Source organism: Canis lupus, chromosome 36 (assembly GCF_003254725.2).
Source record: "Canis lupus dingo isolate Sandy chromosome 36, ASM325472v2, whole genome shotgun sequence".
In the NCBI taxonomy this organism is placed as follows: Eukaryota; Metazoa; Chordata; class Mammalia; order Carnivora; family Canidae; genus Canis; species Canis lupus.
Genome location: NC_064278.1, coordinates 8,969,717 through 8,995,621, shown reverse-complemented (window position 1 = coordinate 8,995,621; position 25,905 = coordinate 8,969,717). Strand labels below are relative to the sequence as shown.

General features: G+C 37.7%; 1 long non-coding RNA gene across 3 annotated transcripts in view; it reads left to right on the top strand.

Annotated features, from left to right (window-relative positions):
- Window positions 1-25,905, top strand: part of LOC112674639 (uncharacterized) — a 144,736-nt gene that overhangs the window by 34,295 nt on the left and 84,536 nt on the right. For 2 of the 3 annotated variants that reach the window (XR_007408532.1, XR_004804844.2), the window contains exons 1-2: window positions 5,648-5,711; window positions 14,164-14,360. This is a non-coding gene — a long non-coding RNA (uncharacterized LOC112674639). Of the gene's footprint in view, window positions 1-5,647; window positions 5,712-14,163; window positions 14,361-25,905 lie in introns of those variants that run through there. The other variant, XR_007408533.1, reaches the window with a different exon arrangement.

The window sequence follows — 25,905 nt, the reverse complement described above, 5'->3', positions numbered from 1 at the left end:
AGTGAAAGTGGGGCAGGAGAGGGAAGAAGGATACTGAATCTGGTTCCTTATGGCTCCAGCATCTTCCTAAGGATGTTCCTAAGGATGATTGAATCCCTTGATACAGGATCACAGCTTTTGTCAGGCAGCCCTTTCTGCACAGCTAGTCTGGACTCTTTTCATCAATATGCTACACACTCTATCATACCACATTGTAATTATTATCTTCTCTGTCTCTCCCGCAAAACTTCTTGCAAGCAGGGACCTTATCTTATCCATTTCTCTACCCTGAATAACTATCTTGGTTCCTTTCGGATAATAGGATATTCTCAATAAGTATTTAGGGTTAAAATATGTGTTCAAATCTATGCTACATGGAAAGGGGAAACAGAATAAGAAGATTTTGCCCCACTATCAAAGAATGACAGTTCATTTGGGCAGCTAAGACTACCATGTGGAAACAATTAATTATTAAAAATTAATAAAAAGTCAATTTCTTCAACACTTTAAGAAATTGACATTTCAGGATGTAGAGCTTTCTATGCTATTAGGGGTCAGCAGGATTTCATAAACCAAGAAAAAGTGCTGGGTATTGGAGATTTAGCCTCCAAATCAGCTTGCAAATAAGTCACACACAACCAACATTGAAAACAAAATCTCCAAAACAGAAACAGCAATAGCAGCAATAAACAAAAACAAAACACAATAAAACAAAACATTATCAACCTTTTCTCTTTCCAGAGCCTGCATTGTTACTTAAAAATAAGTGAAATTGACATTCTTTGGTATTCATTCTAAACAAGGAGATGACTGGCTATTTCTAAGGTTGACTTAAATGTCACTCAGAGTTCTCTCTGCAGGTATTGAACTAGCCTGACCTACGGCTTTGGTTTTAAAAGATTATGGAAATCGGGGATGTGAGGTTGTGTGTGTGTATGTGTGTGTGTGTGTGTGTAGAGGTGGATAGAGGAAGCTTTAGACTCTATTCCAGAACTATAAAGATTCAAAGTAGAAATCCCACTAAACAGATAGTTTTTGTGTTTCAGTGTGTTGTAAACTGTCTTGCCATTTAAAAGCCAATTAACATTAGCCCTGCAGCAGAGCTTCAGCACTTTATTGTTTCTATAGAGTACCAAAGAATTGTTCACACTGACATAGTTGGAGAACACTGGTTTTGGGAAATAATCACTCCTCCCCAAAACTGTCACTGATGCATTCCATTAGGATAAATGAGTCTATCACACACACACTATCTTTATTTTTAATTGTACAATTCTATGCCTCTAAACACACCGTGGCTTCCTACTTAAGCCTGCCATTTGTGTGGCAACTCATCCGGGAGGTGAAATATGTAAACATGATTAAAAAAAATGAAGTGATACTCATTTTATTAATGTTTGGTGTAAGCATAGACTACAATGTGGACAAACACCAATAAAGGACAACAAAAACACTTTCTTTTCATACAACATTTATATTAATATCTCCAAACTATCAGCCACATTCTTATCTGCCTTACTTAAACTTCTTCTACCTTTTCTAGTCATAGCCTCCTCAAACCTGTATCTGGTTCACTGGAATGCTCTCTACATGACTCTCTATGTACCTTCTGACCATATCATGTTAGTACATACACATCATCTCTTGCCTGGATGATCCATAAATATAATTTCCAAAAGACCTAAGTCCCCCAGTAAGATCTTATGTCATACTGACTGGTTGATAGAGGCCATTTGGACACATGTTGGCATTGTGGACTTTATGATCAGCAGGATTAAAGACAGAGGAACTGACATGGAGGCAATTCTTAGCACATGGGCATAGTAAATCAGTATAGAGATGTGAACATGGTTTTAAGATGATTTGAAACTTGAGAAATTTAAAAAGTAGCATCAGTGTATAATTAGGTGACTCAGACAGAACGCTAGTCTAGTTTACACAATACAAAACTTTTTTGGAGTTAGAAATATGTATTGCAGAGCATTTTATGGTAGGAATTACCCATGTTGAACAAATATATTGAACATACCCATTATGCAAGACATAAGCCTAGGTTCTGGGAAGGCAATAATGAAACCTTTCAGTGATGATTTTGGAAATTTAGTGTGGGGAAAACCAAATTAGCCCTGGAAATGCCCAGAATCTGTAGGATTATAGGACTTGGGCATTGTGAAGAGTCATAAATATGAATATGTGTTCCTGTTTGATGGGAGGAGTCTATGATTTGTGGTATGAGTGGACATCTTAAGACACATGGTGAGGGGCAGCCAGTTGATGTAGTGATTTTTTGAGAGAGGAAAGACAGGAGGAACAAATATGGTGGAAACAACTGAAGTGGCTTCAGTTCAAGTAGGAATGACTGTGTGTCCCATTGTAGAGTCCAATGGAAAGCCTTTCTGGATCCATCAAGTTTGACATGGTCTTGTGTTGATGGAAGATAGATTAAAGACAGAAGTCTGACTTGTTTTATTGTAATGAAAATATAGAATTCTGGTCTTATTCATTTGGTGAGCAAACCATTTGAAAAAAAAAGGTTCTATGCCTATTATTTAAATTTCTGAATTTATTTTGTTTTTGTTTTAGCTTTTTCTGCCATTACACTTGCTAGTGTTTTGCCTCAAACCAATCATGATTAATGACAATTCGGTCAAATATAATGACACACATTGCTAACATTTATCACAGAGAATGGCATTGGCAGTGATTGAGAACAGAATTCTGGTAGGATTGGTCACAGTGGAACTTGAAGACTGGAGTTATTATAGAAATTTTTGTTTGTAACTTTTTCAGACCCTTCCTGTAGGTATCCTCACTATTCGTCCTTTTACCAATGTTGACTTGAAAATCTCATCTATGAAGGCTTGGGTAAATAGGATGTCCTCTTGGATTTATTTTTCAGGTGACTCCTTAGAACATATCCTGTACCTCTTCTACTTCAGCCGACTGCTATACAACAGTTTTTAGGTGTCTTGGTATATCTATTTCTATACATATTCATCTTGATGGAATCGTATTGTGATAAGTGGTACTTCAAGCCTAGTAGACTGGCTACATTCAAGGACTACATTGTTGGTAATTCAGTTTCCTCCTTCAACGTGAAAAAATATAACATCCAACGTGTCTTTCAAACACGTTGCAGATTCAATAGCATCAAGGTTTGGACAACAGAATGCCAACGAGAGCACCATTGTGCATGTGTATGGAGTGTTTCTGTGTTTGTGTGTGTGTGCGTGTGTGTGTATGTGTGTGTGTGTGTGAAAGAGAGAGACAGAAGAGAGAAAGACAGAGAAAAAGAGAGACAAAGAGGGACAGAGAACTACAGGGGGCAGAGTCCATAATATCTTTTATATGACAGAACAGAAATAATTTAAAAAATATACTCAGAATATATTTGATGACTAATGATATACTTTCTCATAAAATTGCAGATCCATATTTCACTTTCAGGAATAGACATACTATTTCCTTTCAGCTATAGACAAAGACTCTTTCAGGGAAGACAGTATTTTACCTTACAATCACACAACGTCAAGCCAGAGTCATTGTTCTAAAGGAACTGAACCTTCTGCCACTTGAACAACCCCTAAGTGCTGACTGTTAACTCATTTTTCTTTTCCTTTGATGTGACTGTGACAAGAAACAAATTCATGGAAGTGGAATTATCTGTGATGGTGGGCCATTGTAGAGCTGACCTTGGAAAAATTAATATAATAAGTGAGTAGTAGCAGTCACTACGATCAGATCTGTGCCAGAGTTGCAATTAGGATCATAGACTTTTGTCTGTTGCTAATTCATAATATTCCAGATACAGTGGTTGTTTTAAAGATTAGTTAGCTTTGTCATTGTTGTCAAAATTTGTTGTTGTTTGTTTATATGAAATATATGGTGTTAGTACTTTTAAGAATAATTTAAAATGTTTGATTTAGGTAACCAAGACAAGAGTGTGTATGTGTGTGTGTGCATGTATTTGTGTGTGGGTCTTTAATGAATAACATGATTTCAATAAGGCTTAAAGTGGAAAGGATCCTTTCTAGGAACAAATGTTTGGTTATTTCAATATTTATTTCAGTTTGGTTCTGGAATGCTTGGTAAAAGTTTTCCAAGACAGTATGTTTACCTTTTTATCCTTTATTCTTATGAAAGAAACTGAGTTTACACTTTGCCTCCTCCACTTGACATTTTTGCCTAAATGCGCCTTGGCCACATTCTCCAGTATTCCCACTCCCATGGTGTATGATTATGCTGCTCACCTCTTACTTCAGCTTCTATATACTTTTTCTTGCTCTGCTTGTAATATAAATGCCACAATCTCATCCCAATTGACTTTATGTTTCTTTTTATTTAAATAATCGTGGGGCTCTACCATATTGAATCACACGAATGAGCCTATGAATTTAATCAAATAGTAGGTCAATTCAATCAAATATCCACCTAGTTTGATTATTATTTTGATTATTATTTTTACTTAATTGATGGGTTGAGTAAATTTACTTAGTTGATTGATAACTGGGCCATAGGTCTCTTGTTATGAATATATATATAATTTTGTATATTTGCATATGTGTGTGTCTCTGTATATCTTAAATGTGTGTGTGTGTATATCCTATTTTAAATAGGATTCCTATCTTAAATATATTTGCATTTGTTGGTTCATTCATTCATACAATCTGTCATGCCTGTCATTCAATCCATGGTCACTAATCAAGAACACGATCTAAGTATGACATGATCTTGGTATTGAAGAGCTTAAACTTTAATGGCATGTTGGTTTGACTGATAAGCTCTTATTAGCTAATAATAGTTGTAATAATAGCTAATATTTCTTGACCATTATTTATATGCTTGGCATTGTACTAAGTGTTTTATATGCATTATCTCATTTGATATTTATGGCCAGCTCATAAGACATGAATTACTTGGCTTTATTTTAAGATCAGGGATCTGAGGTCCAGAGAAATTTAGTAATCCATGCTAAGTTATATAGTTAATGAGTGATAGAGCCAGAAGTTGAATTTCGGCAGCCTAAATGCTAGAAGCTCACCCCTAGTCACTGTATCCACATACTCTAGGAGGACAGACCAGGATGGCATGTGTGTAATTTTCTGTCACAACACCTGGCCACTTAGAGCCTTCATATGCATATTTATCCTGACAAAGGAAAAATAGATGCATAGGGCACTGAGTGGCAGAGATAAATAAGGCAATTTGAGATGAAATATTTTCTAAATGACATTTCTAATATGCAGATAATTAATAATATATTCTTTATCCTTCTGATTTACATATTTCCACTTTTAATTTTTACTTTAATATTTAAGAGATACTAAGTTTATTTTCACTGTGAAACTCAAACATTTAATCCTAACATATACAGACACCAGGAATAAAAATTCAATTTCTGGGAGTGAATGTGACATGGTTTAGAAAAATATTTTACAACTGTATTTTTAATGCTAGAGATTCCTTTCCCACAATGTTTCTTTTCCTTTAGGAATTTTATCTTTGCATTCCTATAATGGTATTGTAACATTCAGGAGCATCTGATCTTTCCACTTACTAACAATATATTTGTGAATATATACACATAAAGTATCATATAGGCTAATGAGCTATATTTTAGATTTGCTCTTCTTTTGATGATCTTAAATGAGGTTCCTTTTTTTAATTTAGAGAAAGCACAAAGTTTGAGTCCAAATTGTTCATAGAGATCTGAAGGAGATAATTTGCCCTTGGTGAGTGTCTGGTTTTCTTTAAGATAATGCACATACATACTCTAAGTTGTTTTTATACTTAGAATGCACATTACTTGAAAGGTTGAGAACATTCTGATCCCTTGGTATACAGGTAAACTGGGGCATCTGCAAATCTGAACTTTTATTTATTTTATTTATTTTTTTAATTTTTTTAAAAATTTTTTTTTATTTATTTATGATAGTCACAGAGAGAGAGAGAGAGGCAGAGACATAGTCAGAGGGAGAAGCAGGCTCCATGCACCGGGAGCCCGATGTGGGATTCGATCCCGGGTCTCCAGGATCGCGCCCTGGGCCAAAGGCAGGCGCCAAACCGCTGCGCCACCCAGGGATCCCAAATCTGAACTTTTAAATTTGCCAAGTTTCAAAATAGTTTTATGGTTGTATATTTTTATAGCTTTATCATAGGAAAAAGAAGCTAGGTTTGATTAATGGTTCGCTTTTTCAGTTTTCTTATCAATAGCATTTTATCCCTTGAGCCTATGAGACTTGTAATTAGACTATTAAATAGATTTTACCATCATTATTTACAATACAGGTAACCATTGTTATGATTATGTTATATGCTATGTGGGAAAAATCTATTTAGGTTTCTGTTAAGGTGTGAATTGAACTCACATTCTGCAATCAGTCAATACATATTTTTAGTGAATACATATCTTTCTTTTCCCCAGCAAATCAAAGAATGGAAAAGAGTTTAAAAAATAGTTCCCCAACTCTCAGAAATCCAGGGCATCAGTATAATTGTGCAGATGAAGCGTATTAGTCTAGAATGACTAAGAAGTGATTCTGTCTCTGAAATCTTTGGGATAGCAACCCAGTTTCCTAATGCCTCAGTTCCCTCATCTATGATATTGAGTTGATAATTTCACTATCTGAGATTCTATGCAGATTAAATGAGATAATATCTACAGTTTTGGGGGGTTAGTTCCCCCTCTTTTACTAGAGAAGGTGGAAGACTATCTCATGTGTTATCCTCTTAGCAGCCTGGATGCTTAATACAGTGCCCAGCAAAGACCAAACACTAAATATGCTTTTAGTGAATAGGTGCATTTTCCTGGATGATGTAATGCAGACTATAATTGTTCTAGGAATTCAGAAAAATGAAAGAGAATTATGCCTGGAGCATCCAGGGAAATATTTGTAGTCGAATTTAGACGTAAGTTGACACTTGAAGGGAAAGCAGTATTTTGAGAGGAGGAGAGGCAGAGGATGGGAATTCCAGGGAGAAAGTGTATCTATCATAAAAAAAGACACAGAAATGAGAGAAATAAGCATACAGAGTGTTGTAAGAAGCGATAAACTAACCAATAAAACATTTACTGATAAAATAACAAATTTTAGAATCAACATTAATTTTTATTTATTTATATTAATTTTTAAATTTTTAATTGAGGAGTATAGATATATAACATATTAGTTTTAGGTATGCAACATAGCAATTATGCAATTATATATATTATGAAATTACTATCTGTCACTCTGCAAATTTATTACACTTTTATTGACCATATTCCTTGCATTGTACTTTTTTTTTTTAAAGATTTTATTTATTTATTCATGAGAGACACAGAGAGAGAGGCAGAGACACAGGCAGAGGGAGAAGCAGGCTCCCTGTGGGGAGCCCAATGCGGGACTTGATCCCAGGACCCCAGGACCATGACCCAAGCTGAAGGCAGATGCTCAACCACTGAGCCACCCAGGGGTCCCTGCATTGTACTTTTCCTCCCTGTGATTTTTTTTTAATTTTATGACTGGTGGTTTATATCTCTTAATCCTCTTCCCCTATTTCACTCATTCCCCACCTCCTCCCTTCTGTCAGCCACCAGTTTGTTCTCCATGAGTCTGTTTTTGTTGTTGTTTTGTTTCATTTTTTAGACTCCACATATAAGTGAAATCATATGGTATTTGTCTTTCTCTGTCGGGCTTATTTTACTCAGCACTATACCCTCTAGATCTATCCATGCTGTTGTGGTGGCAAGACCTCATTCTTTTCATGACTGAGTAATATTCCAGTGTGTGTGTGTGTGTGTGTGTGTGTATAACATCTTTATCCACTAATCTATTGATGGACACTCGGGATGCTTCCATATCTTGGCTATTGTAAATAGTGCCGTTAAAAAAAACCCCGTAGGGGTGCATACATCTTTTCAAATTAGTGTTTTCATTTTTGTTTTTTTTTGTTTTTTTTTTTTGTTTTTTTTGTTTGTTTGTTTGTTTGTTTGTTTTCATTTTTCTTTGGGTAAATACCCAGGAGTGGAATTACTGGATTGGACAATAGTTCTATTTTCAGTTTTTTTGAGGAATCTCCATACTGTTTTCCAGAGTGTTTGCTCCAATTTACGTTCCCACCAACAGTGCATGAGAGAATTAGCCTTAATTTTTAAAATCATATGTGCCAAGATAAATTTCTGAAGATTAAAGCTTCAAGTTTCCTGCTAGCTTGTAACTACAGATAAGAAACTTAAAACATTTTAGAATAGCCTGTTTCTAAAAGAGAAATGAGAAAAGTTATCCAAACCAGCATTCTCTATTTTTCTATTTGAAGCATTATTTGCTATTTATAATGATTATTGTTCAGAAGTGGAAAATTGATTAGAAAATCTTTTACACTTTCCTTCCTTTACATCAGAGTGGCTTCTTGCATAATTTCGGTTCTAAGTTAAATTTCTATGCCAGCTGACCAACTGAATAATGGATAACTGTGAGCCTTTTAGATTTGTGAACTGAAATAGAGGACTACCGCTTCTATTTTACCATATAGATTTAATTTTTTTCTTCTAACTATGAATCTACAATTAAATAGTTAAAATCTCATTTAAACAGTATTGTCAGCACAGCAATTTGGGGGCAGACAAATAGGCATGGCCATTTAAAATATGTTGAGGATACATGAATAGATTAATGCTTAAAGTAAAATCAATAATGAGTTTGAAACAGAACCAAAAAGTGCTCTTCTTAGACTTTGATTCAGAAGGCTTTTGATTTTTAGCATTAGGTGACTTTATGGTCACTTGCTTTCTGAACCTGCTCTTTGTGAGTCTGACATAAACATTTTGCATGTCAAAAGTTGACTGACACTTTCTCTATATACATTTTAGTGTCAAGGCTAAACCCATCAATGAACATGAAGTCTTTCTCAAATAATAGTGTATTTGTTTACTGGTGTCTGCTGTCTGCTTTGAGAGTATTAGATCATCAAAAAGATATTAAAAACCTAACCTTAGTCATGGGAATAAAATAAAACACAATCATGATTTATTATTTTATAAGGCTCAACCAATATTATGTTGATACTGACAGTTGAACAAATTATTAGGTTAGGAACTAAAGTGTCAAACTTGGCACAATCTATAACTATGATGACTGTCAATGGGCTTTCATTAGTTTTTTTTTTTTTAATTTTATCTGCATATAAAACTTTATACAAAATGTGAAATTATTGTTATCAAAAATCTAATGTTTCTTGCACACTTCTGTTTAATTCCTGGTAGAAATCATGATAAGATGTGCAGGAATGCTTTTTTATTTTTTATTTTTTGAGAAATAGGGAAACTCAGATGTAGAGTGATCGTACCATTTTGCTCCATCATTATAATACCATATTCTTTATGCATGTCAGCTTTCAAAGCATTTTTACTACATTATCTCATGGAATAGAAGAGAGATCACCGGACAAGAAATTAAGAACGATGACCTAATCCCAGTTCTGCTATTAAGTAGACTGACCTTGAGTAAGTCTCTTAAATTCTCTGGGCCTTTATTTTCTCATTTACAAAATAGAGGAGTTTGACTAGATCATAGCTCAAGTGTTTTTTGTTGGAAAAATACTTAAAAAAAAAAATCATTCCTAATGTAACCTTGTGCAAGAGTCAAGGCAGATATTTTCTCTATTTTGCAAACAAGAAACCTGAGGTTTAACGAGGTTTGTCACATAGTCCGGAAACATTGCAGTAGGCCTAGAACATTAGAAATCTGAGGGCTTTATGAGGCCCCTCATGAGATTCAGTACTTAAATCTGATTTGGCTCATTTATGAAATTATTCCCCTGAATATTTGACTATTTATACCTTAAATGTCAGTAGTTATCAGCAAAATAATTAAAAAACTATATGTTTACTCCCATGATTTGTTAGTTGCCTCTAGACACAACAAGGAGTGATTACATATGGGGAAAACGTTGGACTTTGTCTTAGAAAGCCCATCATGTTGAGGCAGTGATAAAAAGGCAGTATGATGAGGCAATGAGAGCTAAACTTGAAAACCTCCCCTTTGCCTCTGAAGCAGTGTTAATCTTTTTACTTTGCCCCACCAAAGAAAATGAGATAAAGGAATATGCTAGTGTAGATAAGCATTTAGCTGGACTAAATTCATCTAGGAGCGATGACGCTTTCTACTTCCCAGTGTACATATGCCTGACACCTAGCACCTCTGAAGGCAGAGGGAGAGCTTGATCTTCACTTATCCTCCTTGAGGTTATTTTGATCGTGTCCTTAAGTTTTAAAAAATGTTCTACTTAAAAACCATCTTACTTCTCACAATCTCTATAAGCAATCAACATTATAATGTGAGTTTTACGAGGGCAGAGTTTTTTGTCTCTTTTGTTCACCCATGTACAAGTGCCTAACAAGTATGGCACATAGTAGGCCCTCAATAAATACTTATTAAACACATGAAAAATCATCTCCAAACAATTCTTTTTTTTTTTTTTTTTTTTATGATAGGCACACAGTGAGAGAGAGAGAGAGAGGCAGAGACACAGGCAGAGGGAGAAGCAGGCTCCATGCACCGGGAGCCCGACGTGGGATTCGATCCCAGGTCTCCAGGATCGCGCCCTAGGCCAAAGGCAGGCGCCAAACCGCTGCGCCACCCAGGGATCCCATCCAAACAATTCTTATTGCAAAAAGAAAAAAGAAACTCTTAGTGTTTTGTTGTTGTTGTTGTTGTTTACAACCTAGAGTACTATATGAACATTTGTGAGTAGAAGTGATTGAAATCTGAGACACTTTTTTCCTTTTTATTGAGGGAGATTTTTCCTCCCTAAAAAAAATGGATGTGCCATATTTGGAGGTAGGTAGGACTTTTTGTTGTTGTTGTTTCAACATGTGACTTGGAAATAAGAGTATTTAAAATACTTGGATGATTAAGTGTCCCACTCTTGATTTCAGCCCAGGTCATGATCTCAGGGTCCTGGGATCGAGCCCATAGTAGGGCTCCATGCTGGTTGTAGAGCCTGCTGAGATTCTCTCTCTCCCTCTGCCCCTCCCTGCCTCTAAAAAATTATAACAAAAATAAATAAAACAAAACAAAAAAATACAGCATTTACTTCAGGTAACCATGATGTTGTTCCCAGAAAGTTTGTGTCTCTTCCCTCATTTATATATTTGCCTTTCTGGTCATTAGATTGTGTGCAGAGAAGGCAAATGCAGAAATTGTGTTTTTCCTACTTTTTCCAACTTCTCAGCTCTTCTGATTATTCTTTTTTCCTTTTTCCCTCACCCCAACTCCCACTCGTGCTTCCCTTTTTCTGGTTGTGTGCTCTCCCCTCCGAACAATCAAAATGAATTTGACGTGGATGATGAAAAATATAACTAAGGGGGTGAGGGAGGGTCAGGCACCCAGGGACCTGAACCCAGGTCACCATCTTTACACTGCAGCCTGTGTTTCTGGATTTACACAGGTGAAATGTTGACCTAGAAGTACAGTCTATGGAACTACTACAGCTTTAAGCTGTGGAGGTTTATCAAAAAAGAGCAGAAACAAAGGCAAGCAGATGGCTAAAGATGAAGGTCACATCAGATTGAGAAGTTTGTCAAAATGTGATGACATAGGTAATCTGTAAACTGTTATTGCGCCTAGCTGGAGGTGCTGAAAAACATTTTGAAATTACAAAAAACACTGGAGTCGCCAGCACAGAGGCAGAAATGATAGCCTGGAGTGGTTCTGGTCTATGGATGAATGCCAGATGTGGAAAGCGACATATCTGGAATTAATGATATTAAACATGCTTTTCTTTTATGCTCAATAATAACTCTATTATGATTGATACAAACCGCAGACACTTTATCTAGTACAAATGGAATCGTCTGTCATTGACTATATTAAATCATCAATTTCTGCATGATGAGGATCGTTTAGGGTAACTAATCATCTGTCTCGTTCTGAAGTCTTTAAGGCCGATCAGATAACGTTTTGAATACCGCCTGAGCAACCACGACAATCTAACCCTTCCATGTAAGGATTGAGAGGGGCCCATTATGCCGTCAAAGCCGGTGGAAATATCACAGCTCTTTCTCTACATAATACCCTGCTGTAAATAAATCACTCTCCACCACAAACTTTATTGATCACAAGCACTTCCATGCTTGTGTCTAGTGAAGTCTCTACAGAATAAAATGCTGCTTTATATTTTGTCTTGTCAAAATATTAAACGGCTCTGTCAAGCGGAGTCAGGCTAGCAGTGATGGTGTAATTCTGCTGTAGCCCTTCTCATTCCCTCCTTCTATCTCAGCTGCCAAGCTTACAAAGCAGGATTTTTTTTTTTTTATAAACTTTCCAATTATAGTCTCGTAAGATTATGAAGCCTTAAGATAAAGTGTCCTAATTTAGAGTGGTGGAGTATTGAACTCCTAGGAAAGCGACCGTTAGATAAAACAGCATTTCTCCCCAGGAAAAAGATAACCTGGCTTATTTATATACACAAACCTAAATGGGCAGTGGGGGTTAGGCTAAAACAAAACAAAAAAAAAAAACTTTAATTTTGCCTCGTAAAAGGGACTGGTGGGGTGGACTGTCAATTAATCTGCACTCAAGTTCTTATTATTCATACTTACAAAATGAAAGGTTTTGATCTGAACCAGCCTGGGGGTGGGGGTTTGGGTGGGGATGGGGGTGCGGATTGAGGGAACACCGAAGTCCATCATTAACACAACACATGTTTTCCAAACGGCCTGGATGGGTGACCCAGCCCCTAAGTGGTACCACATACTGTAATATGTTTGTGGCAACACCCAGAAACAACAAGCAGATTAAAAGCATAATTTACTGCCTGCTAACGCTGAATTTCCTGGGCAGCATCTGGTTTTAATGCAATCTAAAATAGTTTCATCCTTTGTCCCTTATAGAGGGGTAGGATTTTGCTTTCAATAGGGAAAGAAAGACACCGAAATCACTTAGAGAGGAGTAGAAGATTTAGTGCGCCGGGCCATTAGTGCTGCTCGGAGGACACTAGGTTTGATCTTTATTCCCTTTTGGAAGATCATTAACTCTTTTGGACATTTAGCAAATAACCTCTTCAAGGCTCGGAAGAGTTTCTACGCCACCATAAGAGAGCATTTTGCTCCTGTCCTGCCCGTTTCCCAGCCGGCTATTTATTGAAGCTTCTGTTTGGTCATTTTTAAAAAGAAGTTAAGCTGTAAGATAAATTGATAATCCTAGACACTGAATTTATTTTGGAGTCATAAAAATTGGATGCCACAACAACTGAAAGCACGAGTGGAGCTGTGGCTCTCTGTGCACACCTCCGTTCCCGCCTAGAAGAGATCCTAATGAAGAGAGAACAAATTTTAGCTGAGGGACAGAGTTAAACCCACTGGCATATTTCAAAGAAGTGAGTAAACAGCTTTTTACTTTTTTGATGGTAATAAATTTGAGCCGTCAACAACCTGAGCTTAATTCAAGTTGTAATTCATCTCCATAGTCCCCTGACCAGTATTTTTTCGAGTACTATAATGGGCAGTAAACCTCAAAGATAGTGATATCAATCCATTCTTTTTTGTTTGTTTGTTTGTTTTTTTTCAAAACAACAGGGAGGTTATTAAATTCTACCGAACTGTTTAGCCTCCTTCCAAGTAACTATAGCCATTTATTTTCTTGGGAGGAAAATGAAATGTGCCAATGTATTTGCAAATGTACTACTGAAAGTATTTTGCTAAAAGTTGCAGTTTTCCCCTTATCTAGCAAACATTTACTAGACTCACACACTATATCCTCCTTGCCTCGCTAGTACTAGCCCTGACCTTGCGAGGCTCCGGGTTTACTTAGGGATATGTGCTCATACACAGACAGGTCAGTGTAAGAAAGCTATGACATGGGTGTGTACAATGTATTGTAGGTCTTTATTTACCCTATGAAATACATGTCAGTTATTTTTCACGTAAGAGTGTAATAGATGCCTGTAGTTTATGCCTGCTTGATACAGCTTCTTGATTTTTTTCCTTCACTGATCTCAAACCCATTGGGACTTCCACACACCTGCTCAGGGGTGGGGACATAATACAGGCCAGGTCATATGACCTCCTGGCCACAATTATTCATTCAGGGATGGCCAGTGGTTGCATAGTCAGGGAGGGACAGAGCCAAGTTTTTAGAGGGCACGGTAGTTCCCGACTGCATGTTCTAAGCACTACGTTTTCTTCTTTTTCAATCTACCCAGTGTAGAAGATGCTCCGAATAGGTGAACTGAATGCATTGGAGGTAAAAAACCCAAACTAGTCCGCTGAGTGTCATGGCTGAGACTTTCACTGAAACATTATTTTTCTGCTGATTTGCGAAGCTGGGATGCCAGGCTGTCCAAGGGTCACTATTATAAAGAAAGAACCCACCAAATGCAAAAGAAAGAAACTCGGAGAGGTGAGGAGATGGGAGAAAGAGGGAAATGCTGAGGATTGAATGAACTGAATGGTATCATTTGATTTTGTGGGTCCACTCTCCAAGTATCTATGCCTGGATTTTTTTTTTTTTTTTCATTATAAAAACTGACAATTGGCTACTCTTGCTGAAGCTGGTCTCAGTTCAGGTTCTCTACTACTAATGGTATGGTCAAAAAGATGAATACGTACTTCCTTTATGGCTCAACAGGGAGAAAGTAAAGCATCACCTCTAAGGGATCTCAGAAGCCCCTGGAGCTCCATGAGGGGGAAGAGCCTGGAAGAAGGAGGCTTCAAAGGGAAGTTATCATTCATGATCCTCAAAACAGAACTTGGGTTTTGTGCTAACCTTGGTTGTAGGTACTAAAGATTATATAACTGATAATCATACCCTATCATTTCAATTAGAAGATTGTAAAAAATCTATTATCAAAATATTTACTTTCCTTCTATTTAGCAAGCCAGGTTCTCCTAGTTTCTGGGTTTCCCCTGGTTTGCACAGCAGATACCTAGAGGAGCTGTGTCAATCCTCTTCAGCGTATGAAGGTATCATTTAATATCCTGAGAGGCAGCTCTTTTCAGCCACCAGGAAACGGGTTATGATAGCATATGTGGAAGCGTTAATGCGGTTTCCTCAAGTACCTAGCATACTCCTGGGGAGTAGCTTACACTGTGGGAGAATCTAGGTCAATGTGCATAACTGAAAATAGCTTACCAGTGAATCCAATATGAATTGAAAAAATAATGAGATGAGATCCCTGCCATGAGATACCCTGACTAGACTGATATTGGGCCTAAAAATCAAGTATCCTAGGTCTTGGGTTACATGTATCGGTCAGCACAATTTTCTTCCCTTGCCTTGTGCAAGTGTTTTAAAGGAGCACTGGATGCTTAGATCTAAGTTTGGCCAAAGAGGCTGCCAAAAAGACAAAGAATCCGGTTCCATAAAGAGGCCAGATTGCAGTTTGGAATGGAAATAAAAACTTCTAGTTATGCGACAGGGCATCTCTAGGCGATTTAAGTTTTTGTTTAGGATTCCATTACTATCCCCTGAAGATACTGCATTTCCTCAAGTTAATCATTTGACTATAAAAAGAGAAATTCAAATCTCTCACTGTTCTAAAATTAGGTAGGCAGCACAATTATGCAGGGAAGTAAATAAAGCAGTCTTTTTTATTTTGGAAAAAATACCTTCAGATTGCTTTATTTGTCAACCTTTAATATATAAAATGCTTAAATGATTGCGATCACATTCCTATTTTTTTAAGATTTTATTTATTTATTTAAGATATTATTTATTTATTTGACAGAGCGAGAGCACAAGCAGGGGGAGCAGCAGGCAGAGGGAGAGGAAGAAGTAGGCTCTCCATGGAGCAGGGAGCTGGATGTGGGACTCAATCCCAGGACCCTGGGATCATGATCTGAGCCAAAGGCAGAAGCTTAACTGACTGAACTACTCAGGCAGCCCAAGATTTTATTTATTTACTTATTTATTTAGAGAGTGTGCATGAGGAAGAGGAGCAGAGGGAGAGGGAAGGACTCCCCAGCAACTCCTTGCTGAGTACAGAGCCCCATGTGGAGTTTGATTCCTTGATCCTGACTGAGATCATGACCTGAGCAGAAACCATGAATCAGATGCTTAACCAACTGAGCCACCCAGGTGCCCCACATTTCTGGTTTTTATTATAGGGAAATAGTTCCTAAATATATTCATAAAGTAAGATAATTTTCTTAAACAGAAAGTAGTAGTTTATACAAACTTAGTGTTTGAAATAGTGAGTCTTTTTGATCACTTATACAAGGTATGATTAAGTAGTTGTCAATAATGTCAATAATAAATGCTGTTGTAGGGGCACCTAGCTGGCTCAGTTGATTAAGTGTCTGCCTACAGCTCAGGTCGTAATTTCGGGATCCTGGGATGGAGCCCTGCGTCGGGCTCCCTGCTCAGCGCGGAGCCTGCTTCTCCCTCTCCCTCTGGCTCCCCCTTCTGCTTGTGCTCTCTCTCTCTCAAATAAATGAATAAAATATTTTTAAAAAATGCCGTTCTATCATGCCATCTAGGTAGTGTTTCTGAAAAGGGAAAGTGTCTTCTTTTTGTCAAAACCTTAAACTACTCAATTCTTTTCCAATGAGAGGAAACAAATAACTGCTAAGTGTCCACTATTGGCAGGTCAGTTTGCCTGATGACTAGCACTAGATACTGTGTGAAATACAAAAGTGTTAAGACTTGGAGTCTACGGTCAAGCAAATTGCATCTTTGGGGGTGGTTGGTAAGTGAACAGGGCAAGGATGCAGAGATGTATGTAATTACTATAAAATATAGAAAGCTAAAGTGCTAAATAGGAACACAAGTGCTAGGGGAGATACATGAAAGAGTAATTAACTCTGACTCAGAGACTCAAGGATGGACTCATAAAAATAATCTTGGCTTTGAATTCACAAGTATTTGAGATGTGGCGTCGGCATTCCAAGTTGAAAGGACAGCATAATCAAAGGCACAGTAGCATAAAAGTACATGCTGTAATTGGGAAAACTAAATTAATCTGCTAGGTTTGGGGTTTAGGAGTTGAGGCAGATTAAACTGGGTAGTGATAAAGATAGGTTGAGTACAGATAAGATTGTTGAACATTTTAAAGAGTAGTCTGAGTATTTTTTTCCCCCTTTGAAAATGGGAAGGCAAGGATGGGAAGTGATGTGATTTAGTCTGGATTTTTAGAAGATTAGTGTTAACAATATAAAAATAATAGCTAACATTTAATGAGGTCTTGGCATGTGCCAAGCACTGTTCTATATGTGTAATATATATTAACTCACTTAACCCTCACCGTAGTTCCATATTTAGTTATCATTACCGTTCTCCTTTTACAATGAGGCACAAGGAGCTTCAGCAATTTGGTAATGGTAATATAGCTAAGAAGGAACAAAGCTAGGTTTTGTCCAGACTTAATGGCGTCGGAGTCTATGCTTCCAACTATGCTCTATCTCAGTATCCAATATAGGGGGTGCAGTGAGTAAGAGAAAGTTGGAGGTAGGAAGACCATTCAGTGGGTCCAGGAGTATGATGATAAAGGCCGAATAGGAAATTAATGGTGAAAATAAAAATAGAAGGATAAAACCAGGAAGAAACATTTAGAGGAAGAAGTAACTAATTTGGGCAATCAATCGGACATCTGGAGTGAAAAAAAGAGAGGAGATGAAAACAACAGCAAAGTCTTAAAATGCAGGAAGGTGGCGAAGTGCTAGTAACAAAGTTAAGAGCTGCATGGGGCATGGGGGTGCAGGTTGGGAGGGGTTGATTAAATGTTTGGTTGCTAATATGCTCACCATAGGGTGCCTGCTATTCATTTCTGTGGATGAGTCAAGTAGGCATTTGGAAACAGAAGTCTGTTGCCCAGGAGAAGGATTGAGGCTGGACAAAGGTTATAGAAGTTGGCAATCATTCAACTGAAATGTATTGAGTACCCATCATCTGCCCAATTCTGTATTATAGATACAGTATGAACATTTAAACATGTTCTCTACCCTCATGAAGCTCACCATGGAATAGAGACACTGTCAAGAAATTGATAGGTGATTTAAATGGTTATTGGTTCTATGAAGAGAAGTGAATGGTAGGACTGGGCCTTATAATAGAGATCTAACTTTAATTGTGGGAACTCGAAAGGCCTTTTCTGAAGATGCTTAATTTGTGCAGAAACCAGGAAGAGGAATAAGAAGGAGTTACCTGAGTTAAGGATGCTGGATGTTCTGGCAGAAGAAACGGTGTGTATGGAAATGCTGAGGTAGGAGAGAGGTGTGAGTACTCCTGGAACTCAACAAAGATGACAGTGGCTGAAGTTTAGAGAATCAGAGAGGGACACATTCTGACAGAAATTTGTAAAGGCCATCAGAAACCATATTATATAAGGCATTTTAGGCCGTGCTAAGGATTTTAGAATGTATTTTAAGTCAATGACCCATTATTGATGAATTTCAAGCAGAGAAGAGGCATGGTAAAATCCGCATTTTTTTTTTCATGGCTTCTAGGAAATAGGATGGATGATCAGGGTTAAAAAAAAAGGAGGTGATTTAGTTAGGAGGTTATATCAATAATATCCAGTGAGAGACAATTGGGATTCAACTACCATGGTGGCAGTGGAGAAAAAGAGAAGGGGCAGCAGAGCTGAAAGATATGATGATGAATCATAGATGGAAAGTGGGAAAGAGATAGGAAAGATGACTTCTAGGTCTCCTTAAGGAACAATTGAGTAGATGGTTTCCAATCTCAATTAAGTAGATGGAAATATCAGTGTCCTACACTAGCAACATTTAAGAATAGTTACAGCTCAGTTTTTGAAAATATAAGTTTAAGTTCCCTGTAATAATTCTTTTTTTTTTAAAGATTTATTTATTTATTCATTCAGAGAGAGCGAGAGAGAGGCAGAGACACAGGCAGAGGGAGAAGCAGGCTCCATGCAGGAAGCCCGATGTGGGACTCGATCCCGGGTCTCCAGGATCACACCCCAGGCTGCAGGCGGCACTAAACCGCTGCGCCACCGGGGCTGCCCTCCCTGTAATAATTCCTATTGGAGATAATATGTACGTAGCTTATCAGGTTTCTGGAGCTCAGAACAGAGCATAGGCAGTTATGGAGATATGCATTTGCAAATATATAGCACACAGAAGGTGTTTAAAGCCATGCCAATTGGTCAGATTGCTATGACAGGATGGAAGAGTGAGAAGAGAAAGGATATATGAACCAAGACTTGAGGAACGTCAATACTTAGGGTTAGGGTGGGCGACAAGTTGTTATTGTTCAAAATAGACTTAGAATTGTGTAGGAGAGTATGAGGTAAGTCAAGAGAGTCTGGTGTCATGGAAGACTAGCCATGTAGATAGTTATTTTATGTTTCTAGTAAGTCAAGAAAGATGTGCGTAGAACAATGTTCTCTAGATATAACATCAGAGGTCACCTTAATGAAAATGGTTTTGAAACAGTGAGGTCCAATAAGATCAGACTGAGTTGAAGAGTAAACAGGAGATGAGGAAGTGGAAGAGATATACAGGTAGGCAATGCTTTCCAGAGTCTGACTGTAAAGTAGAGAAAATGTCACTTAGAGAAAATGTCACTAAAGCAGGAGCTGGAAGGACATGTGAAGAAAAGGCAAGGCTTATTATTGTTGTATTTTGTTTTATTTTAAATACAGGAACTATTAAACACATTTGAAAACCTAGGGGAAGAGTTTAGTAGAAAGGGAGAGGTTGTGCAGAAAAAGATGTGGAAACAGATGGAACAAAGTCCCTGAGAGGTCTGGAACTGATGAGATCTGAACTAAAAATGGAAGAATTGGTCACTGTGTCTGTGGGAAGGATACACAATTATGTTGTAGAGAACTGGCCCAGTGAGGACAGGGCTGATGCAGCAGGGCTTAGAGATTTGGTGGTAGGAAGATAAACTCAAACTGGCCTCATGGTTTCTATCTTACTTTGAGATTCATGAAGCAGGGTCATGTACAGAAATGACAAGATAGAAATACCACCTTGGAGCATGAAAGGTCTCAAGTCTAGAATGTGTTGTGAAAGGAAAAATGTTCTGAGGTCAGAAACTTAGAGCATGCCTGCATTTAAGGACCCAAGGGAGAAAAAAAAAATGTATGCAGAACACTAAGAAAGGATGGACCCAGAGGCAGGAGACCAAAGAGCCTAGATTGTAACAGGACAGAGAAGAGGTTCCAGATGTCGCTAAAGGGAGAGTCAATGTCGGATGACCTCTTGGAAAGCTAGTATTTTTTTAAAGTTTGTGTCACCTGACAAGAGCTGGGCTAAGTGCTTCCCATGAATTAGATCATGGCAAAGGCTAAGAAGAATGTAATATTAACTGTAGACAGATTAAGTGACTTGTCTAAGCTCAAACGGCAAAGACTTATATAGTGAGGTTTTTAATGTAGGAAAGACAGCACATGAAGCTCGCGAACTTACCATTCTGGATTCTGTCTCAAAAGGCTAACCAACGTATATTGGGCCTTTGCTATCCACAGGCATTTTGATAAGCATTTTATTTCTGGAAGGTTTAGGATGCTAGTCGAAACAGGAAAAAAAATAATTAAAAATAAATAGACTTAACAGTATTGGCCCTTAACTAAAATAGAAGACTATCATGTGCTCCAAAATCATAGTAAGGCATCTTATTAAACTCATAAATAACAGTATTTATTAAGCACTCATTCCATAAATACAAAACTGAAAGATGTGATGGGTTAAGATAGGGTTAGACCAACATGTTCTCTCACCTATCAGAGTTTACAAGGTGATACTGACTCCATACAACCAAAGAGCAAGGGCACAATCCCTAAGAATAAATACATGAATAAAATATTGATACTGAGTAAATGCAAAGACAGTGCTGAGCAATACAGAACATTTTAGGAGTTGGTTGTTCAGACAGGATCCAAATTAGAGTACCTCTGCCTAGAAATTGGGCCACTAGAGGGAATTTCTGGAGCAACATGATATTTTTGCCATATCTCCCTCCAGCCCCTTAATATAAAAGTTTGTTATTCTCTAGGAGGTCCAGATTCTAAACAAGGCCAGATTAGAATGAAAATAATTGATACTGCTGAGGTGGATAGTTCAGAGGTAAGGATGGGTTACTGGTGGTGTTCAGGCCTGAGTTAAGAACAGTCTTGCTGGTTCCAAAGTCAAGTCACTAATGTCACATGGAGGTAAAATGTGAGGAATATTTTTCACTATATCTAGTTATATCTATATGTATATCACTATCTATCCATCACTTATCTACTATATGTTTATTTTTATATGTTGTCTGTGTTCGACTAACTGAAATAGTTAAATAGATCTTTATAGATATATTGGCAATGCCTGATGAGTATCTATCTATCTATCTATCTATCTATCTATCTATCTATCTATCATCTATCATCATCTATCTATCTATATCTATAGATATATAGTCCAATGCCTGCACAGTACTGCAGTTTCTATATTAAAAAATGATCTCCATGTTCAAGCAGATGGATCATGTTCACAGAGCTTCGTAGATTTTATTAAGGCAGATATAAGAAGTCTAGGATAATCACACAGTCTTCATCCACACGATAATTTCTCTTTAAGAGGAAAAAACCACCCAATTTAATGCTGTTTATAGAGGTATTATTTGCTAATCATTGTAAAGTAAAAATTTCAAGTCTATAATAACTCTAGAGATGTGAGGTCCTTTACCACATTTTGATTAATAACTGCTTTTTAATAATTAAACACTTTCAATACCGCCCATGTGTCAATCTGTCTGTCTGTCTAATAAAATCAAGGCACTAAGAGTAAAGAAGAATATTTTGTGTATTTGTGGGGTGACAGTAGATTTCTGTATAGAGCAAATTAGTTTTCTTCTCATTCAGAAGACTCGTCCATTGATAGCCCTTAGAGAAAAGCAGTTTCTAGAAATCTATGCATTGTAAAAACCAAACAAGCAAACCACAGTGGCATGTGTCATGAGCTTTGGCGAGCATGGTTTTGCTTGCCATATGAAGCATTTAGAGAAGAGGGATTCTGGATCAAAATGAAGACAGCTAACTTGAAGTGAGTAAAGCTCCAGGTATAAAGGCTGCCCCTATCACGTGGAAATTTCTCTTCTTGTGACCCTTTGTTCTCCTGCTAAGACCTTGATTTTAAGGCTGTGGTTTCTGAGGAGTGGGAATTGCTGGGAATGGCTGGCAAAGGGATCCTGAGTGATTTTCTTGTCCTTTCAAAATCTTCTTTAAAGTCTGGACATGTCGGGCCACTGCTAAATCCGTCTGGCATAGCATTCCTGACAGGCAAAATTACTATCTTGGAGCCGGCCTTCACTAGGGCTTCTGTTTGAACTCCCTGGAAGCTGACATCCCCGTAGAGTACGAAATCCACCGCATTGGCTGTCAACAAGCTGGCAGCTTACTGACTGTGTGTGTCACCTGCTGGCTGTTCTTCCAGAGTGAAGACTCCTGTCTGATGATTTATCCCAGAAAGAGGCTTGCAGATTAACTGGGAATGAGCATCCTGTGCCCAAACGAGAGTGAGATTCTCGTTCACATACCTGCTTGTCTCCTCTTCTCCAGTGTCCAAAGAGCAATGATCGCACAGGCTGCTTTCTAGCAACACACAGTCTTAGTCACCTTTCAGCCAAACAAAAAATCCAGAAGCAAAACAGATCATTCGGGTTTACTGTGTGAAGTGGCAATGCCACAGAAATCAGCAGATTGATAACTATTTAGAAATAGATTTATCTGATTTCATTTCCCGTCTAGAGTGTGGGTCAGTGTGTGTGTGCCTCTTTATGTATAAACACCTAACTTGTTCGGGATAAAATGTTTAAACGTGAATAAAAACAATAAGCAGCCCAAATGCTCTTAAGGAGAATTCACTTAGAATTTATAAATACGTAGTCGATGGGAAAATAGATAGATGGCTAACTAGACGGGCGGGTAAATACACACATTCAGAAAAAGAAATTGGCATCAAACAGAAATGTGATTAAGTCAGGGTTTTTTTTTTTAGAGTACATGGACAAAGTCTGTTTACAAACAAGGATCTGCAACTCCCTTTTTTCCCCACCGGTGACATGGGTTTTTTCCTTCTCTCTCTTTTCTTCTCCCCAAAATGCGTGCTCAGCCCGAGGAGTCTGCTGAGTGGCAGGGCTGGCAGCAGGGAGCAGATTAGCAGCAATATTTGAGAGACAGACTCCGGCTGCTTCCCTTCATCACTCTGCTCTCACTTCCAACTTCAGCCCTCTCCCCACCACCTGAAAGGCAATCAAAGATTAAGTGAAAGAGAAAAATATGTCAACGTTTTTTTCTTTCAAAAAGAAGTCTATTTGTCTTACAGCTTGATAAAATGCCCTAGTAGGTTATGTTTACTTAAGCTTTCTTTCTTTCTTTCTTTTTTTTTTTTTTTTTTTTTTTTTTGACTTTTGATTGCTAGGCCTGTGATTCCAAAGTACACCGGACAGACCCCACAGACTAGTCAGCTGTGGTCACTCGCAACAAATATCTAGCATGGAGTGTGCAAGTCTGTAGTTTTTTACATTTTTTTTCCCTCGCGTGAGCCTAACTAGGCTGTAGTAGGTGGTTTTGCGTGCCAGCATTAATTTTTAAAGAGAGCCAAGGATGGAAGCAGTGTTTCTCTCTTACTGCCTATACTGAAAGCAGGAAAAAAAAAAAAAAAAAAGATTTTTAAAATACGTAGTCCCATTGTTACCTTAATCCTCTGCTATTGGTCAGATCTGTAACCTGACCTTAGTTAATCCGGGGATAATTTTGTTCCTGGTGATGCCACCTGCTATAGACATTTCCTGTTAAAATCTACTAGTTAAGCAAACACTAAGACTCTCAGAACCTTGGTATTTTAATCTGTAAAATGGGGATAATGGTATAGCATGGGATTAAGTGTCAACTATATGTTAACGTGTCTACTATAATACCTATAATTACATAGGGAGTGTTCAGCCAACATGAGTGTAATCAAATTTAACCATTCCTACAGATTCTAATGAGCCCTCCATTGACAATAACAGAATAAAGAGTTACTATTATCATGTAAACTTATGCACATAATAGTCTCCTCTAAAGCAAATGCCTTAACCCTAAATCTTGATATTAATGGTAATACTCAGCAACCTGTATATACATAGCACTTTACAGATATGGAAGATAAGTAATATCCATTTACTTTATCCTTCCAATGATCCCAAGACTATTTAAACATGAGATTAATGAAACTCTTTGAGCTTAAAAACACACTCAAGGTCATACATGAATCATGCAAAAGAAGAGGGACTGGAGCTCAGAATCTAGAACCCATCTAGAATCAATGTTTATTGATTTTAATTGAGGACAGAGCTGGTAGGAAATGAGATATGCTTACAGCAACCAAATCAAGTAGATATCCGTCTTTGGCAGCTTTCGCAGCAGCCGTATTCCACTGGGTCTACTGAAGCTAACATTTTGTGAGCTAAGTTGGTCTTCAGGTAAGTGAAAATACAATGTATGTGTTGTGGCTTTTAATTTCATTTCACGACGTGGTCTGTGTTTGGGTACCTAATTCAGTTGACAATTGACAGCATTTTCCTTGATGATTTTTGGATTTTGGATTATTTATATGGTGTACACTCTCTAACCCTCCACCCAACTTTTTTTTTTCTTTTTTTTTTACAGCATGATGGTCATGGACATAATTTTCATTTGGTTAGAGCAATTCATTTATAAGCTAGTGTGTGGCTGACCTATAGGAACCCTCTACCAGAAGTCCAAGGGTTTATCGTTTTTACAGAGTCTCAAGCATTCAAAAACTAAAGTTTCCTATTTCTTGGGGATATAAATGGACCTCTATCTACACTTTTGCCAGCATTCTCCATTTGCGAGAGTTCGTGATAGTAGTAAGAGGGAAGCAGGGGGCCAAAAAAGGAAACTATGGTATATATTTAACAATTTATCAATACATGCATACTGGCATCTTTTGACAAGAGGCAGCTCCATTTTGAATGATTCTAGAAACTCGGAGCTTTGTCCATTCTGTAGGATCAATAAAATAGTTGCAAATTATTGTCACATTCATCGTCGATTCTGAACTTCCACGGTAAGAAATGTCTTAGTAAGCCATTTATTCATTTTTGCTTGTTCGAGCAAGACATTTAGAATGTTTATTATGATTTTCATTTTTTTTGAAAAGAAAAGAATATCATCATTTTGTAAGAGTATAATCTGTGACAGTGTGAAGGAAAAAAGCTAGTGTGTAATTACATTGTCAAATTCCAACAATGCTCAAATTAATCTTCCTATTTGGTTTTGCATTAATCATATTTTTAATAAAGATCAGCTACCCCTGTTCAGACATTTCAGTACTCTGGCCCAATATCTTGTCTGAAAACCAACTCCTCCTCCCACAATAAGCCGTGTGCCTGATTGTTTTCACACTAAAAATTTCTTCGTGGTATGCATTGGAACTCTTTTTAGGAAAAAAATCTCCAAAAAGAGAGTGCTTTGGGGTTAATTGTTTGCTGTTACCAACAAGTAAAGAAAAGAGAAAAGACATGGTTAATGTGAATATCAACTCTAAAAATCTCATTCTTGAGCAGAAGGGATACTGCAAGGCTAGCAGATGTAAAATTTCATCAAATGTCAGTCACTTTACACCACTGGCCTCGCCACAGCCCTTTGGAGTGTTATAAGACTTCTCTTATTTTTTATTGGAACTACACCAGGAATTATAGTAGGAATTATGTCGGTCCTGCAGCAATTTTCGAGAAGCCACAAGTCCATGATCCTGAAACTTTGACTGCTGACAAGAAGTTGCTTGGAGCAGCAGTGTTATTAACAAGCCACCTTGCCCGCACCCCATCTGCACTGGAAGCCATCCCCAGCTCATCACCTCCATCTGTCTCTCTGTACGACGGGGTGTGCACACCAGCAGGCTCTGGCCATGAGGTCCAGTTTGCTGCTGAGTTACTCATCAAACATCCCACGCTGTGTAGACTCCTTACTCTCAGTTTTGTGGGCTGC